Raw genomic sequence first — 18702 nt, 5'->3', positions numbered from 1 at the left:
AGATGGGTATAAAAATGCAAACAGATACACTAGCAGCAATCATAAGTGATGCCAAGCAGTGACGAGACTCCTTTTCTGGAGCTTTGCTATGTTCAATCTACTCCAAACTCTTCAAATTTTTCAGTATCTGTGCAAAATATTCCATTGCACCTGCTCTGCTCTAGTAAAAGAGTAAAATTCTTATGTATCAATGTTAGGACATGAGGCAGTACAGCAAAGTGCTGGTAATCCACACTCACTGGTAGGAAACTTGCTACTAGTAGTAAACCCATCAATCACCAAACCCAGTTTGATGAATCGATCAAACCAAATTCTCCATTCCAATAAAGCAGAAGGAACTCTATATGAGAACAGTATATATGTTTTAATCCATTTTAGTGCATCATACAATTTCATAGTACTTCCAGTAACTATAGTGAATTTATTATATAAGCCCCAAAATATGAAACCTGATATTATATCTAACAGATGCTGGAGGGTCATGAGAGACACCAGCCTCTTTCCAGGGAGTAATGGCTCTGTGTGCTCCCATTACCCCATCCATTGATGCAAAGGTTTCTCCTGTAGCACCTCACAATCCTGAAGTGACATTTAGGTAGAGGGATTTAAAGATTTTAAGATGAACGTACAAGCAGTGGTAGACTGGTCTACTTACAAACCACATTATTTCAAACATATCCTGTACCTCACATTCTGCTTTTCCACTTAGAGAGTCCAAATCTCTGAACAGTAGCAGCCAAATAAGCTGGATTTTCTGATTTCAGCATAAGAACATGAGCACCACTGAGCTTTTCTTAAACAAGCAGGCAGACAATATGTTATGCCCTATAAGAATCAAGACAAATATTGTTTAAAGTTAGTTGGGGGAAGAGTAACAACACCCACAGACCTGGGGTCCAGCTCTGGACCCAGAACTCCACTGATGGCATTTGCACACAAGCACTGGCTGCAAGCACAGACTCCGAGATCCTACTGCAAATCAGGAAGCTGGATACTGCCACAATTTAGTCTCAAGATGCTGTGCTATTACAGATTTTCTTCTATTTTAACTACTTTTTTAGATTTCTATATCTCTTCAGATTGCTCCAAAAGCAGCAGAAATTATTAACAGTGAACTAATTTATGATGAAATGGACTTATCATACTAACTACTGATAATTTTTTTAAGCTTTAATTGTTCAAATTTGATACAGTTCTTTAAGAATCCTATCCAATGTGCTTTCACAATTGCTTTCACAATTCTCAGTGGATAGTATTTATCTGACTTATTTACTAATTACTTTCAAATTACAAATGTCCCTCAGGTCTGAATCATTTTTGATGAAAGAATGAGCAGACTTACATTGGTTTATACCATGAGGGAAGAGAAATTAAAGAAGACGAATTTGTATTGCTCCAATCAGGCTAATGGGGAGTTTGATTTCTTTAAAATGTTTCTAACTTTATCATCACATGCAGTGAACAATTTGTATCTGCTAAGTCTTCTATGCAATCGCCATGCCTAGGTCTCCTAAGGTGTTTTTTTTTAGTAAAAGGAGATAATTGTTAAAAGGTATGGCAAAAGCAGTATTCCAGACTGCAGATACCATAAATGTCACTGTCTCCATAAAGAAACTGAGCATGGACAAGTGCATGAGGACCAATCACATATTTTCAAGACACTTAAATAGAACATGCCCAAGGGCACACTGTAGAGGAGCCCATGTTTCCATCAGCGAATAACGTATAGAGTTTCCTTTCCAGCAGTTGAAGAATCCAAGCTTATGTGAATTCTAATATATCACTTTTCTGCCAAGCACACTGTTGTAAGAAAGGCACATTGGTGTCTTTAGTTTAAAATCAATTTCACTTGGCTTGGGTATCAGAGAATTGGGGGGAAAACAGACTTTTAGTATAAGACATGAGCTTTCTAAAAACACCGTCTTTCTTGGAAAATGTAACATTGTAAATGTAATATATACTTTATGTAGTCTATGTACTTTCACTACTGCTACTATTTCTCCGGCATTTCAGCCAGTGATTGATGACTACAGACTACAGTTGAGTGTCTCCTCCAGCATTACTATATCACTACAACCACCTCTTGATTTCCAAAACCTCAGAAGGGGTACTCTTATTCTGAATTGCCTCCAAGACCTATGAACCAGTCACCATTGCTGCAAGTCTTGACCCAATTTGTCTTTCTCTTGATGACACTTTTATGTAGCATGCCTGTTTCCAAGTCACTTGACATTTTCCCTAAGTACTTTTCATACATGGGACTTGCAACTTTCTTCTTTTGTAACTTCACTTCAGATGGATGGAAAACAAATGAGAGGAATCTCTGCCTTAAAAAGAAATTGTATTTCAAAGAACAAAACCATAACTTTTTTGTTTAGCAAATTCAATTTCAGTTTATATCCCTAAACCACAGTGGAACTGATGTGGTATTGAATATTACTTTCTGAGAAACTTGGACAGCGGAGTAATGAGCAATTCTCCTGTTGCTCTGCTGTTACTGACCATACTTCTGCTTTATAACCAATTTCAAACAACTGGGGGTAGATATCACATATAAAGAGGCTGACTTTAACTCAGTGGTAAGGAAGGAAGACTTAATACTCTATCACATATACTTACGGGGTAGATTCAGCACTCACAATATAGTTTTGAGTCACAAAACTCCAGTATTGTCCATCTAACAGCTTTTTTGCATTTGCATGGCTGTATTATTGCCTGGTTCATTTACTTAAAATGTTAAAAGCCAGTAAATAAGGAACTAATATCAAGGATTTAAGGAGGCTATTTTAATTATTTTAGTGTCCTACTTTTAAAACTGTTCTTTAGAAAATAAGTGAGCAAATTTAGAAATAGGGTTAAAGTGTGTCAATCAAAAAGCAAACTACTGTGAAAAGACTCCTTTACTTTCTTGAGCTTCTTTTCTTGAGCTGGATCAGATGTCTATCTTAGTCATGCTGAATTTCTCAATTCATAGTCAAGGCTATGAATTACTATTGGTTGTTTGTATGATTAACCATGGTGCTGATATGCCTGAGACCTTCCAAATACAGCAGGATTATTGCAGCAATAGACAATACTATAATATTGCAGTATTACAGGCTTTGCAGTTTTCTATCCCTTCTCTCAGCTTGTGCAATGGGTTTATGAGACTCCTTGGAAACTTTTACCTGGAAACATGGGATGGAGTAGCACCAGCAGTAACTCAATGCTTTGCAGCTCTGCAGCCTGAAGAGTGCAGACATACTATTTCTAGAAATGCCAAGTAGATAAAAATTCTTTGAGGTGATCATCTCCATTGGGGCCCTGCTTACTGAAGAAATCACATAGGGAGTCTCTGTGCAGACACAACAGTGCCATGCAGTGACGTCTGAGCTAACTCAGGAATCAAGAGATGCCTCCTCATATCTACATAGTCTGCTTTTAATTTCCTCTTTGATAGTTATGGTTTTTGTGCTATCACTACGTGAAGAATCCTGGACTTTCAACTGCAACTAGCAAGTTTGACAAAAATAAAGATCCTAGCATCGTATGACAGAAGTCCCATGTATACAGTATGCTCTGTCTAGTTAGTGCTAGTGTCCCTACTTATCTCATGACAACCTTGCAAGAGCAATATATATTCCAGAGACTGTAAGGCTTAATTATTTTAATTCCATGGTCTGGGAGTTTTCAGCAGGGTTTCTCTCCTGCTTGCGGCTTCTGCAGACTGTAGTGGTATATCTGATCACTGGTTTAAGTAGCTGTGATCACATTATCTGCACCCTTCTCGGTGGCTCCCTATATAGCGGCACATTGATTTTCAGGTGACTCTGTCGGTCTTTTAGTTCTCCTAATAACAAAACGCCTGAGCAAACAGAAAACCTACTCATCGGTATTTTACACAGACACCCTTTTTCAGGAATTAAACAATAATAATCTGCTGTAACTTGGAAGACAATTTTATGTTTCATGTGGGGTATGTTAGGCAAGAAGCAGTAACATCCCTCTGCTACAGCTGCTAGCCAGCAACAGTAGAGATGGCAAACAGGACAAAGACTGTCTTGCACAGACACAGAGCACCTCCTGGCCTCATCAACTGCAGAGTTCAGCAGGTGCTGAGTGATCCTGCCTGAAAGAGAGCCCTACCAAAAAGCGATGCAGAGCACCCTGTCTCTTCAGGAGCCTCCTGACTTCTGCTTAGTCTCTCCTGGGGAGCCCTAGAGAGAAAAATACAGATGAGCATCGACTTCAAACACTCTCAGCCCCTGCCTCAGGGTGAGGGCTCATTCCAGCTTGACATCTGTTTCTGCCCTGCTTGCTCTGTCTGTAAAGTGACTCAGTCAAAATAATTCAGTGTCTTGAAATACAGCATATTAAAGCCCCTTGCTCATTAGACTCCATCTAACAATAGTAAGTACATGCAATGGCATGCTTTGGTCTTCACATCATTCAGAAAACAGCATTCAGAGCAGAGGAAAGGGCAGGCGTACAACCAGGTCCCACTCCTCTACAGAATTCAGTCATGCTAAGGTGCCTCTAACTTGAAAAATTAAAAGCACCTCCAGGAGCACAAATATTTTCTCTCTGTTTTCTAATACCTATCTGAAGTATTGCAATTTTGGAAGTTAGACATTTCAGGATACAGGTGTTTAGATACAATGAAGAGCAGTTCAAGAGCACACATGGAGAACACTGATCTCCATCTTAGGCTATTGCCACCTTCATGGCTTCCTACAGGAGGAGCTGCCATTAGGGAAACGCTGAATGACAAGCTGGACATCAACCAGAAGCACTTTTTGCCTGGAGGTGAGAGTATAACTAGGCCAGAGATATTTTCTTCTACCAACTGGAGAGGGAAAAGCAGTACTAAATAGTGATCTCTCAAACTAGACACTCCTTAAAGCTCTCCAGTGATAGCATGGTGGGAGTAGGACTCCAACTGTGAATTCTTCTCCAGCAGTTACAGGGCTAATGCTTCTGCCTCACCACATATGCCTAGAGCCAGCCATGCACAATTTGGTTCCAAGCCATACTGCTCTGAATTTATCCTTTAAAAAAAAAGAATCTGAAATAAATAGCAAAATTACAATCAACCTCAACAAGCAGTGAACCATTACAATGGAATGAATATCAACTATGCAGAAATACTTCTAATGGAGAGATTAGCCTTCTATTACAAACTCTGGTTTTAACCTTCATAACTTCAACAAAATAAAACACAGTCACATGAAATTTCAGAGTCATGGGCTTGTGCCAAGGAAAGCTTCTCTGGAAAGTTTGAGGTGGATCGGCCAAGGCATCTTGGAGATATGAGAGTTCCTGAAAAGTGAGGTGTTCTTCATTTCTTGGACTGTTCCCTAATTTTTTTTGGCTCAATATAACTTAAAAATGGTTGGCTTAGACATTCCAAATTTGCTTGGCTACTACTGGTGCCTTTGACTAGTTGCAAGCTATTTTATTACCAAATGTGGGTTTGTGCAAATTTTGAGCAGTGTAGTTGTTAACACCACGTTGGCTTGTGCATACTGTAGGCAGGCCAGCCTGGATCACTGCAGACTCCTCGATCACCTCATCAGCTGTGCTCAGGAGGCAGCACCAAAGCCCAGGACCCTTCCCTCAAGTCCAACGGGGTGCAAGAACTTGGCTGGACTTTATAGAATCCATGGAGAGACATTTTGTCAGGATGAAGAGAAATGGTCCTGGTGTGCTTCCAAGCCTTGCCAGTACCAAAGTACTTCTCTTGGAAAGCTAAGCACAGATGGTTTCCTAGGCATAGATGGTTTCCTCCTCATACTTACTATTGTCCTCTTCCTATTCCTTCAGTCCATACTTAGCCCTACCCCCTGATGTACCTAAAGAATTTTCCCTGTGAACATCCACATAACTCCCAAGTACCCTCTCCTCCATGGATTACTGATCCAATCTATTTTACATTCCCACGCTGATTGCAAAATCCATGCTGGGGTCTGTGTGCTTTTAGTGCAGGTGATTCTCCATCTCTGCTTCCATCTCTCCAAGGCCCTCTTCTAGACTAGGAGCTTTGTACACAGAGACACAACATAGGGCATTAGACTTTTTGGCAGGAACATCCGGGGAAAGGCTTCAGCCCTCAAGAAACAAATTTCCCCTGAGAAAACTTGTAGTTTGCTTGATGAACCCTGGAAAGACTGTGGGTAAGGAATTCACTCCTGATGGGGACTGCTCTGTTCACAATCTTGATTTTGATAATGGATACTATGGCAACCTCATGTATCCCTTGACACAGCCTTGAGCACGGTCAACTACTCTAAACAATTCTCCTTAATCTGTAATATTTCCTTTGACAATGACTATGACCTGACGAGTTGCCAAGAAAAAAGCAGTGCACAGCTGACCAGTGGTGGAAAACATTAGGACATTAAAACACTTCTCGGTGAAGTATGCTCCTACATGTAAAGTTCCTCAGTTACAAGGAAACCTATTCTTTTTGAGATGCACACATGTATGACTCCCATTCAAAGGAGCTACGTGAGTGAATCCAAAGTAAAATAGGCTTGAAAGTATCTACACTTACCAAACATTGATCCCACACAGAAAGTGCCTTTTAAGAATGACATATCCTTTGACCTACTGCATCTTACTTTTGCTCTTCAGAAACAAAAGACTTTGTAACGACCACATCACTTACATTAAAATCCAAAACCGGTGCTATAAGCACTAAAAAAAAAAAAAAAATCCATAAAATAGAAATGATCTACCTAGTAGACAGTAAGAACAGAAGGTTTTTCCATATTTCTTATCCAATTGGAGATTTATCAGAGCTCTTTTATTTGTACCGACTTCAACTATCTGTTCTGTCACCTTTAAAATGCAGATAATCTACCTTAGAGGTTTGCTCTTCTCAGGAAAGACCACACAAAGCTCAACCAAGTTTTACAAAATACATAGCCCTGTGCTGGGTAGGCACGAACCTGCAGAGCACCAAGGAAAAGCTTTGGGAAGGGTGCTACCCAGCTCCAGCCCGCCTGCCACTCTGTGAGCTAATGAAAAGAGCATGAGAAAGGTCTGCAGGCACTTTCCTCTCCCTCTCAATCCACAGAGGGCAAGTCACAGTCTGACCCTAACTTAACACTCAGGCTGTAAAGTTACTTAACACTTGTAGAAGAATTTATTTTTTTCAAATATACTGATGGTAGCATATGGCCCATCGACAGGTTTATTATTATAAGACACTTTTTCCATCAGGTTATAGTCTTTTTTATAAACATATGTTTCAGCACATAATAAAACCCTTAAGAACTGTTTCTGAAATGTGCAGGCACAGAAACTACTTTTCAAGGTTTGTCAAGACAATGAAAGAAATAATCTTTAAAGGGACTTGCATTTTTCTAAAGGTCTTTTTCTAAATGTCTTTTAAATCTAGAGGTACTGAGAGTTATGCATGTTCAATAAAATGAAAGAAATAAAAAGTGAGGTCTCTTGTAAATGCCATGTTCTTCTCCATTTCATCAAAGCAATTATTTTTATACTTAGTAAAACTTCTCCTTCCACTAAGTAGACATTTTAACTATGCTTTAAATCAGAATATGTGGTTTATGGGTGAATGATAAGCTTCTGAAAATAAGGTGGCATATTATAAAGGAAATGTCAATGCCACACCACTACAGTCACACGAACTCATCAGTGCAAAGCCACCCTTGATATTCTGTGCCCTTCAGCTGCGCTAATAAAGGTCTGTGTGTGGAGTCAAGGTGCTTTGATCACAAACTTCCATCCATCTGCACGACTGCATCCAAGCTACATATCTAAAAACATATCACTGCTTTATTTTCCAATAGACCACATTTGTGTTCTTAAGAAAAAAGGCTTCTTGTCTATGCATCTAATGCAATTTCTGTGCTAGCACCACATTACATAGTGTACACTGCCTTATTCAAAAAATTCCTACACTCCTCCTATTCTTAATGCTTTCTCCCTGACATCTCATATATTTAGCCCAAGCAGATTTGGTTTTAAAAGCGGCTTCTTCAACACATCAAAATATGACTCAACTCAGGTACGTTTGCTAGGAGCTTTCCTACCACACAAGTTCAGTCTCCTGTTGAAAGGAGCCTGCAGCTGGAAAACAAACTAGGACTCACTGGGGTCTAGACCCTAAGCCCACTTTAAGGCAACACAAGACCTTTCACTGATTTTATGGGACTAGATATTAGGCCTGTGCTTCACTGAAACAATAGAGGCCTTGCAGACTGTATGATACAATACATTAAATACTCCTCAACCACTAGAAAAGAATTTTGCAACCACATTGAACATTGCATTGGAATTTAGGGTATTTTGGGGGAGAAAGAGCACTTCTTTTCAATGTATATTTGTTCCCCTCCCTTAATGACACCCCCCACACAACATAGATGTTTTAAGACAACGGAAAAATAATCACACACCAGCACATTTGAAGCTTAAAGAATAAAAATGCCTAATTTTATCATAGCCATACTGTTATAACTGGCATGCATGAGCTTACATTCAAAAAAAAGTCACTCGTTAAAATTAATACTGACTTCTCGGCCAATTTGTCAGTTAATTACATGCCATTCCACCCGAAGTGTGGAAACATGGGGGCCATGCACTCCATGCCAAATTTCACGAGTTTGTGGTGCGCTGTTGGGAACCAAGCGAACTACCATCAGACCTTCCCAATGAAGTCATCATCACCTTGTATAAGAAGAAAGGAATTAAATCAGACTGTTCAAATTACCATGGTATTACTCTGCTCTCCATTGCTGGCAAAATCCTGGCAAGAATACTCTTGAACAGACTAATACCCACTATAGCAGAAGGAATTCTACCCGAAAGCCGATGTGGTTTCAGAGCCAACAGGAGTACCACAGATGTGGTATTTGTTCTCAGACAACTGCAAAAGAAGTGCAGGGAAAGAACAAAGATCTCTATGTAACCTTTGTTGACTCACCAAGGCTTTCGATACTGTGAGCAGAAAAGGTCTATGGCAGATTTTGGAACGTTTAGGTTGTACCCTCAAGTTCCTTAAAATGATCATCTCACTTCATGAGGATCAGCATGGCCAAGTCAGATATGGCAATGCACTTTCTGAGCCCTTTCTAATATCCAATGGTGTGAAACAAGGCTGCGTTCTTGCACCAACCCTATTCACAGTCTTTTTCAGCATGATGCTCCAAAGGGCCATGGCAGACCTCGATGATCAGGATGGTATCTACATTTGATATCGTACTGATGGAAGCCTATTCAACCTTAGGCGACTGAAGGCCCACACTAAGACCTTAAATCATCTTGTCCGGGAGCTGCTTTATGCTGATGACGCCGCCCTTGTTGCACACACAGAAGCAGCTCTGCAGGGTTTAACATCCTGCTTTGCAGACTCTGCTGAGCTTTTTGGGCTGGAAGTCAGCTTAAAGAAGACAGAAGTCCTCTATCAACCCACACATCAGGAAGTCTTCCATCATCCCCATATCACCATTGGTCAATCAGATCTCAAATCAGTCCAGCAGTTCAATTACCTAGGTAGTCTCATCTCCTCAGACGGCAAGATTGATGGAGAGATAGACAACAGGTTAGCAAAGGCTTACAGTGCCTTCAGAAGGCTTTATAAAAGAGTTTGGCGTAATAAACACTTGAAGAAAAGTACAAAGATCAGTGTTTACAGAGCCATTGTGCTGTCTACTCTCTTATATGGATCTGAATCATGGGTCATCTACTGCCACCACCTGCGACTCCTAGAACACTTCCATCAACACAGTCTTCATACAATCCTAAACATCCAGTGGTCAGATTATGTGACTAACACGTCTGTTCTAGAATGAGCAGCAATCACAAGCATTGAGGCCATGCTGCTGAGAACACAGCTGCGCTGGGCAGGGCACGTCTCAAGGATGAAGGACCACTGCCTCCCTAAGATCTTGCTGTATGGTGAACTTGCTACCGGTTGCCGCAAGAGAGGAGCCCCAAAGAGGAGATACAAGGATTCCCTGAAACAACATCTCAGCCTTGGCCATACTGATCAACATAACTGGTCTACTCTGGCCTCCAATCGGGAAGTCTGGAGACACACCATCTATAACGCTGCTGATGCCTTTGAGAAAGCACACAGGATCACCCTTGAGGAGAAAAGACAACGCAGGAAGAAGTGTGCCTTGCAGAATATACCACCTAAGGAGTCTTTCTGCTGTGCCTTTTGCAACCGGATGTGCCTATCTCAAATTGGCCTCTTTAGCCACCAGTGCGCTTGTAACAAAGGTGGGTAGAGCCCTTCCCAAATCTTTGTTCGCGAAGCCCAGCCATGATGATGATGACTACCATGCCTGGACATGATCAGTTAGCTTCACTGGGAGATATAGGGTGCCCTCTATAATGCTTCCACAGGATGAAACCCTAAACCCAGTCAATTTTTTGAACATTTTGCAAGCAACTTACTTACATGGAGCCAGGAGTTCATGGATGCTGCTACAGGTTCTACTTTTTTCTGCTTTTACAGATTAAGCCTTTCTAGGAGAGACAGGCCAAAACCTTCTACACTACAGCGCGCTCTTTCTCCATCAGCAGACAGAGCACCATTAGCAACCACAGATCCCTGCACTGTGTTTGGAAACACTTAACTAGTGGGATCAGTTTGAGGCTAAGATGAGGCACGATGTACGAGTCTTCTGACAAGGGGGCTGGCTCCGCTCATTTAATTGCGGTTGCTGCTCCTATGATGTGGAAACCTGTCTATTAGAAAACACATTTCACAGGTGACTAAACAGCCATCAGATGGTAACAACTTTCATTTGTTACTGACCTCCCTTCCCTGCCGCACTGTAAGGGTGAACGGCTTGATATCCTTTTGTCAGTCCAAAGCAAAACGCCTCCTGCTTTGCATAGTGAATTATAAAATACCTCCAACATTTTTCAGATTGTGTTGAAACAGCACTTTTAACTAGCATTTTCTCATCTAGGCATCAGTCTCATAGAAGAATGTCAAATTTTCACTACTCAATTATGTAATGTTTGAGAGCATTTTGGACCATGACTGTAAAGCACATCACTACGTTTTTATACACAGAAGGTTTTACTCAGGTCCCCGTCCTTCATGGGCCAAAGAGACTTGGTATTTCATAGAGACAGAACCACAGCCTTTGCTGAGAAACTGATATAACAGTGACTAGACTAAAACTAGTCCTTCCAGTGATGGACTGAAAGGCAACTCCGCTACCAAAATCAAATACAGAACTGAGCAGAGCTACTTTAAACTGAGGATCCTATAAAGAGACCTCATCAAATTTTATACTCTCCCAGACCTTTGGCTCCACCAATGACAGAACGAATTCAGAAAGCCACACAACAAACCCATCTCACTAAGCCCTCTCCATCTGGTTGGCCACATATCTTCCAGCCAGACAGATACGTATCACATGGGAAGAAGAAATTTTCCACGGTGAACTACCATTTGGTTGTTATAAAGATTTTGTGTTCAGTCCTCAGAGCACTCACAGTCATTTCACAACCCTAGCTATAGAACACCTTACTGTCGGATAGCATTCATACAATTTAATACAATAAACAGTGGAGTGTACAAAACCTGTGGTGAATCTTATTCTGATGACAATCGCAGAACTATGCAATGAATAACATTTACTTTTCACTTATAGTTAGATTTCTTAAATGCAACCTTCCAGAAAGTACAGTAACACACACATGACCAGCTGCACGGCCACATCTCCAATGAAACATAACAGCAATCCAGGCCACCACACCTCAGAGCCTAGCTCTGTGACACTTCCCCAGCCTCTAGCCAACTCCAGCAGTATGGAAGAACTGGCCTCTCCAAAGTGACTGGTGTCAAAGAGGGCTTTGAAGGTCTGTAGACCAATAAGGTCTGTCACAGCATCTGTCAGGAGTAAGTTCCCAAGGTCAAGGACCCTCATCAAGAATACTGACAACAGCTCCCTACATTTAACCCTTAAAGCATTTATCCTTCTGGAAAGAGACAATCTCTGAAAAAAAGCATACAGCAAGCAGAATGATTTTGGCATACTTTCCCCTCAAGGCCAACTACTGAAGCACTGTTTCTGGTGTAAAATTTTCAGACCAGATAAAAATAAGTTTGAATATCTTTGCAAGATTGCTTTTTTCAGAAGTGTTACTGATCAAGCAAATCAGTTTTCTATGGTTGCTCCTTAGAAAAGACTGGATCTAAAATACAAAATGTTCATAAACCCAACAACAAATATCAAGGTTTTTGTATTATTTTCAGCTACAATATGGTAGTTGTAGTCAGTTTTTCATACGATCCTGCACTCTAAATATGTCACTGTGAGTTCTACTGGAGGAAGATGGCATTTAATATGAAATTAGTATATGTGATTAAGGACACAAAGAGGAGTTTGCTGTATCTGAACCCTTTATTGTAAATTCTTTGTGGCGCAAATTTCATCCTGTGCCACTCCTTTTACATTCTTAGCATCATTTTCAAGACATACAGTCTCACTGAAAAAAATACTCTTAACTTTAGTAACCAATTAAAAACCTTCAGAAAAAAAATATTAAAACTTTCCTATTTGTGTCATGGATTGGTTGGTACCTAAATACAAATATGAATTACAGAATTTTAAGGAAGCTCAAAAAATTAACATATGAATGGCATGTAGAACAATTGCTCTGAATTACTACCAGCAAAATCAAAACTCAACTGCTTTTAGTTATGCAAATTGGAAATGTAGTGGTAGGACTGCAAAGGAGAGCCTAAGAACTGCAAAGTTCAGGGAAAAGCCATGCACGCAGCTGCTCCAAAAATAACCATGGTCAGATAAAAGTCTGAAAGCAATTATTTGGGGTGAATATTGTACACAGGCCACTGCACTAAGCTTCTATAATTAAACAAGGCAAAAGTTCAGATGGTGCCTAATAAGCCATTTACTACATTAATTATATTCAAGTGTGGCAGTCTAATGCTTGGTAATAATTAACAGCAAGGGAAATAATTTAAAGAAAGTATCTGATGATGTAAATTTCTTTCTTTTTCATTCATCAGTACCAGTGTTGCCAGTCAGCCTTTCTAACACACTTCAAACACATGAAAGGGATACTGCTTAATGTCAGGAAGAGCTATTTAAGGGTTGTAAACCTTTATGCTGAGGAAACCAAGAGTGTTACTCAACAAAAATGATTTCTACACTGCAAAAGTAGCAGCAAAATCAGACTTTCCATTCCTTGAAGCTAGTCCCAAAGTTCCAGTGCCACAGGGGCAACCAATTTCTTTCTTTTAGCACCAACAGCATCTCAACAGACCTTCGTAGATCAACAGATTTCCCACTGACCCTATTTCCTGGATTTGCCTTCACACTGATTGCAAAGCCTTTGTACGCATCTGTGATTTTAATAGTATTTGCAGCAATTTCTTAACAAGATAATTAATATTAGAGAGGTATTTAATATATTTTGGCTTCTTTTAATGCCATTAGCAGCTAAATACATGAAAAATGAGCCTATACCATATGCTCAAGTACTTCTCTGTAGACCACTAGCCAATTCCTTAGCAAATACAGAGAAGTTTCCAAAACACAATCTGAAATTTACTGCAGAGAGATTTGCTTACTATTTCTGATGGACCAGTAGCATTCCAACAACTTATGTCAAATCCAGCATGCTCCAATAGTATATGCAGTAACTAGCACACACAGCATCAATTTACAATGCAATTGTTAGGATGCTACCAACAGGATACTGTTCTATCTCATTTCACTAATCTGCAATAGAAAAATATCATTCTCAAGTGTTACAATTATTTTCTATTTCGTTTTCTTAATTTTAAATCAGGAAACAGTCTCTCCAGATTTTCTTTATGCACAACTCTATGATTAACCTAAGAGTGCATAGAACAATCATTTTTCAGATTGCAAAGGACAAACGATAAGGTGAACATACAACTTTATCTATGATGTCTTTCCATTGGGATGTTTACATGTGCAACTCTAACATCCCTTTAGGCTACTTTTATAAACTTTTTCTAACACTTTCCCTATTGTTTGGCCTTTCTTTTCATTTCCTCTGTAGAAAACACATGACAAAACATAGATGCAGAGGTCTGTAACCTTGCAACAAACCTCTAACACTTTGTATACATCCTCCAACTCTGAACGTGCAGTGTGGACAATGCTGGGAAATCCTGTCCTCTGCCCAGATGAAGCACAGAACAGAAAAGAGTTCTCTGACTAGCACACCAGGAGTTGTAGAGGTCCTAAATACCATCAGAGAACACTTCTGTCTACAAATAGTTTGAAGTCTTCACTTGCAAGATCTCAAATCGAGCACTTCCACAGCAAATTGCAAGAGGAGCCCTGCCTCCTACAGCAGAGGTGTCTGCAAAGACATCTCTTTGTTGTCAGCTGCAGAAATCAGTGCTGAATGTCCTTGGGTTTGAATACATAGACAGGACCTCACCTCCAGACCCTTTATCACAGCTTCTCATTCAGCAAATACAGCACATCTTTTCCCAATAGTGCAGCACTTGGTCTTAGCAAGCCACACAAAACCGTTAGGCAGCTATGGCAGGATTTCAAGCAGTATTTTAATCAGAAATGCACATGAAAGAAAAATACCTCTACACTATAGTTCGAATTTATAAAAAAATAAATCCCCCCCTTAAAAAAAAAACCCTATTGCAAGAAATTCATCTTTAAATGGAAAAAATGTAGTAATTCTTTCCCCATATCCAACAGTCCCACACTATCAAAACCAGCTGAATTACTTTCACATGAGTTTTCCAAACAACAACAAAAAAAGATGCATACATACATATATAAGTATTAAAATTACCTGGATGCAAACACCACACCGGAAAAGTTTCATTGCAAAAGGGTTAAAGTTCAGAAAGTTTGCGAGACTGAAAAAGGAAATCAGATTGAAAAATGTGCGAAAACCATAACCTTGAGCTTTGTCGCTGCCTCCTGCCTTAACAGTTCCCTACACGTGAAGAAATGAGATGACTAAACCTTACTCCAAGAGATCATCTAAATTACTTGAATGAGTAACCCAATCAAATTTTTTCTAGTACCAAATGGAACACATTGCCATGACAAAATAAACTACAAATGGTACAGCTGAGTACTAGAGATGATAACATTACTGATAAAATATAGAAAGAGACCACAAAAGTGATCTACACCACTTATTAGAAGTGAATTTGCCGAGACTTTCTTTTTCTTCTGAGAATACTGATTTTTATATGCTAACACAGCTGCCTAACCATTGATAAGAGCAATCTGCAAGAGCAAATATAGAACTAACAGAACAGCCTTGAAAAGCAACCACAGAAAAGGGTCTCATTTAAATTCCTGGAAAGCACTGCTTCTCTAAACGTATCTATTCAAGCCCTCTTGAGAAGGCGAACCCTCCTAAAACACACCCCGCACGCTCCCCGCCTGAAATCTGTAAAGGCAAGAAGCCACTAAGCTATGCCACTGAGAACCCATGTGGCTTCACCTACAGGATTTTCCTCCCCGTAAACGCTGCACAGTAGAAATCCTCCCCTCCACCACCACCACCGGCCGCCCCCCGCCAAAAAAAAAAAAAAAAAAAAAAAAAAAAAGAGAAGTGCTCTCGGCCCGGGGGTGCCCCTACGTACCGCCGGGCGCTCAGGGCTCTCTGGGGGCCCTGCCCCCCGAGGTGCAGCAGCCGGGGAGGCGCGGGCGCTCCGCCTCGCCGCGTCCCACGCGGTGCCGCTCCCCCCGCATGGTGGTGGCCGCCGCACGCACAAAGCGCAGGGCGCGGGCGGCACCGCGGCTCCCGCCGGATCGCAAGTAGCACTGGCACCGGCGCCGGGAGGTGACACGGGCGGCGGGCGGCTCGTAGCAGCTCAGCGCAGCTCAGCTCGGCTCGGCTCGGCTCGGCTCGGCACCGCCCCCGCCCCGCGGGCGCTGCCCTCCCCCGGGAGCCACCGCCCGCCGGGCCGCCCCCCACAAGCGGCCGAGCGTCCCCCGCGCCGCCGCCCGGCTCCTCCCGGGATGGGGGTGTTCCCGCCCCCGGTACCTCGCGGGCGGGGCCGGGCCCTACGACAGCGGGGCGGGAGCCTGCGCGGGTTGACGAGCGGAGGGGGCCGGGGCCGCGGAGGGGCGGGCATGCTGGGGCTGCCCCGGGGCCGTGCCGCGCTCTCCCGGCTCATTGTTCGAGAAGGGCAGCGGCGGCTGGGGCGGCCCCGGCGGGAGGGGCGGGCGCTGCGGCGGGAGAGGGTCACCCGGGCGGCGGAGGGAGCGCCGCACCTTCCTTCTCACGGGCAAGGGTTTGGCGGCAGCGCTGCATCTTCCCCCTGTGGGGGAGTGCGTGGGGCCGGCGGCGGCGGGGCATCTTTCCCCGCGCCGGCCGGAGACGGGTGGGATGCGTGGAGATGGGGCGCTGGCGTTGCACCTTCCCCCGCTATGGTGTGGCGGGGCCGGAGGACCGCGCGGCACCTTCAGGGCCCTGTGCTGGAGAAGTTCAAAGCGGTACGGGAGGGTGGGAGGTGCGCGGGCTGGGGCCGGGCCGGCAGCCTCCTCGCCTTGTCCCCGTGTCCCTGGCCTGCCGAGCGCGGGGAGCGGCGCGGGGCTTCGGCATCGGGACCCCGGCCGGGGGTGCGAGGGTTCTCTGTGGCCGTTCCGGAAAGTTGAAGACATGGTCCTTTATTCAGCCCTTCCTCGTGAGCCGGGGCGGTGGGACTCCCGCAGCTATAGAGTGTGGAAGCGCCGCAGCCGGCTTTGGCTTTTTAAGATTAGGCTCCGTTAATTAAAGAACTATTTTAAGCTTAAAGGTCTCTTGAGAAGAAACACATTAACTCGCTCATCAAGCGGGTAGAAAAACAATGTGATGTAGGGCTGTTGGATCAGCGATCACAAAGGAAAGGAAAGATCAGAGAGATGCTACCGGAGCTGCGGTAAATGCTCCCTCCCGCCGCCGGACCCATACGGCACTAATCGATCCAGTGTAGCTTCCAGTGTCTGTCCAGCGGCACAGGAAAACAGAAGTGTTTGCACTACAGTCGTTGTTATCCTTTCTAAGCTTGCTGAACGGCTAAAAGTACCTTAAAGTATATTTTACTCTTCGTTCAAATTTAATTGTTGTTTACTTTGCAAATAGTATAAGTCTTCGCTTACAAATTATTGGGGTAATGACAGACGACCTTTTTTTTGTGTGCTGAATCTATGCTCTAAGATAAGCATCTGTGTAAATGCATGAGACTGTAGTTTCTTTGTGCCCATATTTGTAAAGTGTAACATGATCGGAACAGCACGCCTGCAAAAGGCACGCCTTCAAAGCTGTGAAACAAGTGTCGAAATAAAAGCCATTATAGCTAAAGGAAAAAAGGTGCAATTTGCTAAATTAAGAGGTAACATCACAAGGATGTGAAAGACAAAACACAATCAAGAATAGGTTAGCAGTTTAAAAACTATGATTGTTGTGATAACACTTCATACCAAAAGCAAATGATGATTGTAAATCCCAGAGTTCATCTACTTACTTCCCTTTAATTGAGGAGTTTCATGAATTGCAAAGCAATTAATGAATAAAAATAGCATATTTTCCCCTAAGTCTAGGACATTGCAAAAATAAATTTCAAATCTAGAGCTAATTTCAAAAATATAAAAATCCTCATTTATCAGTGTGATACGATGTGATGCAAATGGATTGTCTTACGTACATAAAGACAACAAAAATTCTATCGAGATGTATATATATCTACCAATTGGTTCTATGGGAACACTGCTACTTGAGGGGAGGTCCTGTATAGCATTCATTCAAAAATCTACATTTATAAACATAATTAGCAACTAAGGGATGGATATTTTCCCAGTATTTTTTTTTGGCCCAGAGTTGCTGTCTATAGAATGATATTATATTATATTGTACGCTGGCTCATACAATAAGCACATGTTTGAAGAAGCAAAGTGAAAGGTGGATACTGCTAATTCAATTTTTAAAAATTATTAAATTTAAAGTAAGAATCTAAATCTGTACAACTCTACAGACACCATCTGTTACTATTTTAAAATGTGCTGTTCTTTAGTAGGTTTATTTTAATATACCAGTGAAATAGATCTTCAATTTGGAATAAGATGTAAATGAATAGCATAAATTAAGTGAATATTACGGGGAACCTGGTAACACTTATATATTCTACGTGGGAATCTGAGATAGTTTAAACACAATATCAGGAAAGCTTGTTGCCTGAAGACTTCCGTTTTTTTCAGCAAAGTGCTTACAGAATGGGCAGTTGGATTGGTGACAAATAACATTGGTTGAGCACAATTTTTATTGACTGCAGTGGGAGTCCCCCCTACACATGTAAATGTAAAATTTATCTGCAGAAGGCAGGAGGAGTTAGTCTGCAATCCAATAAGGTTTGCTTCAGCCTTTTACATTCCACATTTGGCTTAGACTCTGAACTCCATAATGGAAGAACTCTGCATCCTGTTTATTTCCAACCATTGGCCTGATTCTGCCTTCAATTTCAGTGGAGTAATAAAGAACAGCTTCTCTGGAAGCCAGAAAGTAAATTGGGATAAGGTCTGTGAGATCAACATTAGGCCCCCATGATGTGAGAGCAGCCGGGGAAGGATTTGAGATCAGAGGACAAAGTAATTGCTGGCGAGTCCAGAATGGTAAAGAATTTACTTTCACACATTCACAGCTTGAAGAATTTGTCTTTTATATAAATTGATAGCAATAGGGTAAAGTTACACACAGTAGCTGTTGCTTTGT

The 18702-nt window shown here is 41.9% G+C and overlaps 1 protein-coding gene across 2 annotated transcripts in view; it reads right to left on the bottom strand.

Annotated features, from left to right (window-relative positions):
* ST6GAL2 (ST6 beta-galactoside alpha-2,6-sialyltransferase 2) overlaps positions 1-18702 on the bottom strand; it is a 175555-nt gene that overhangs the window by 37278 nt on the left and 119575 nt on the right. The window contains exon 1 of one of the 2 annotated variants that reach the window (XM_027640879.1): positions 15596-15652. The exons of the other annotated variant lie outside the window; for it this stretch is intronic. The gene's annotated coding sequence lies outside the window, so the exon portion shown is untranslated. Of the gene's footprint in view, positions 1-15595; positions 15653-18702 lie in introns of those variants that run through there. 2 annotated transcript variants of the gene reach the window in all.

The sequence above is a fragment of the Corapipo altera genome, unplaced genomic scaffold (genome assembly GCF_003945725.1).
Source record: "Corapipo altera isolate COAL_440 unplaced genomic scaffold, ASM394572v1 0, whole genome shotgun sequence".
NCBI classification, from domain to species: Eukaryota; Metazoa; Chordata; class Aves; order Passeriformes; family Pipridae; genus Corapipo; species Corapipo altera.
This window is presented reverse-complemented; position numbering and strand designations above follow the sequence as displayed.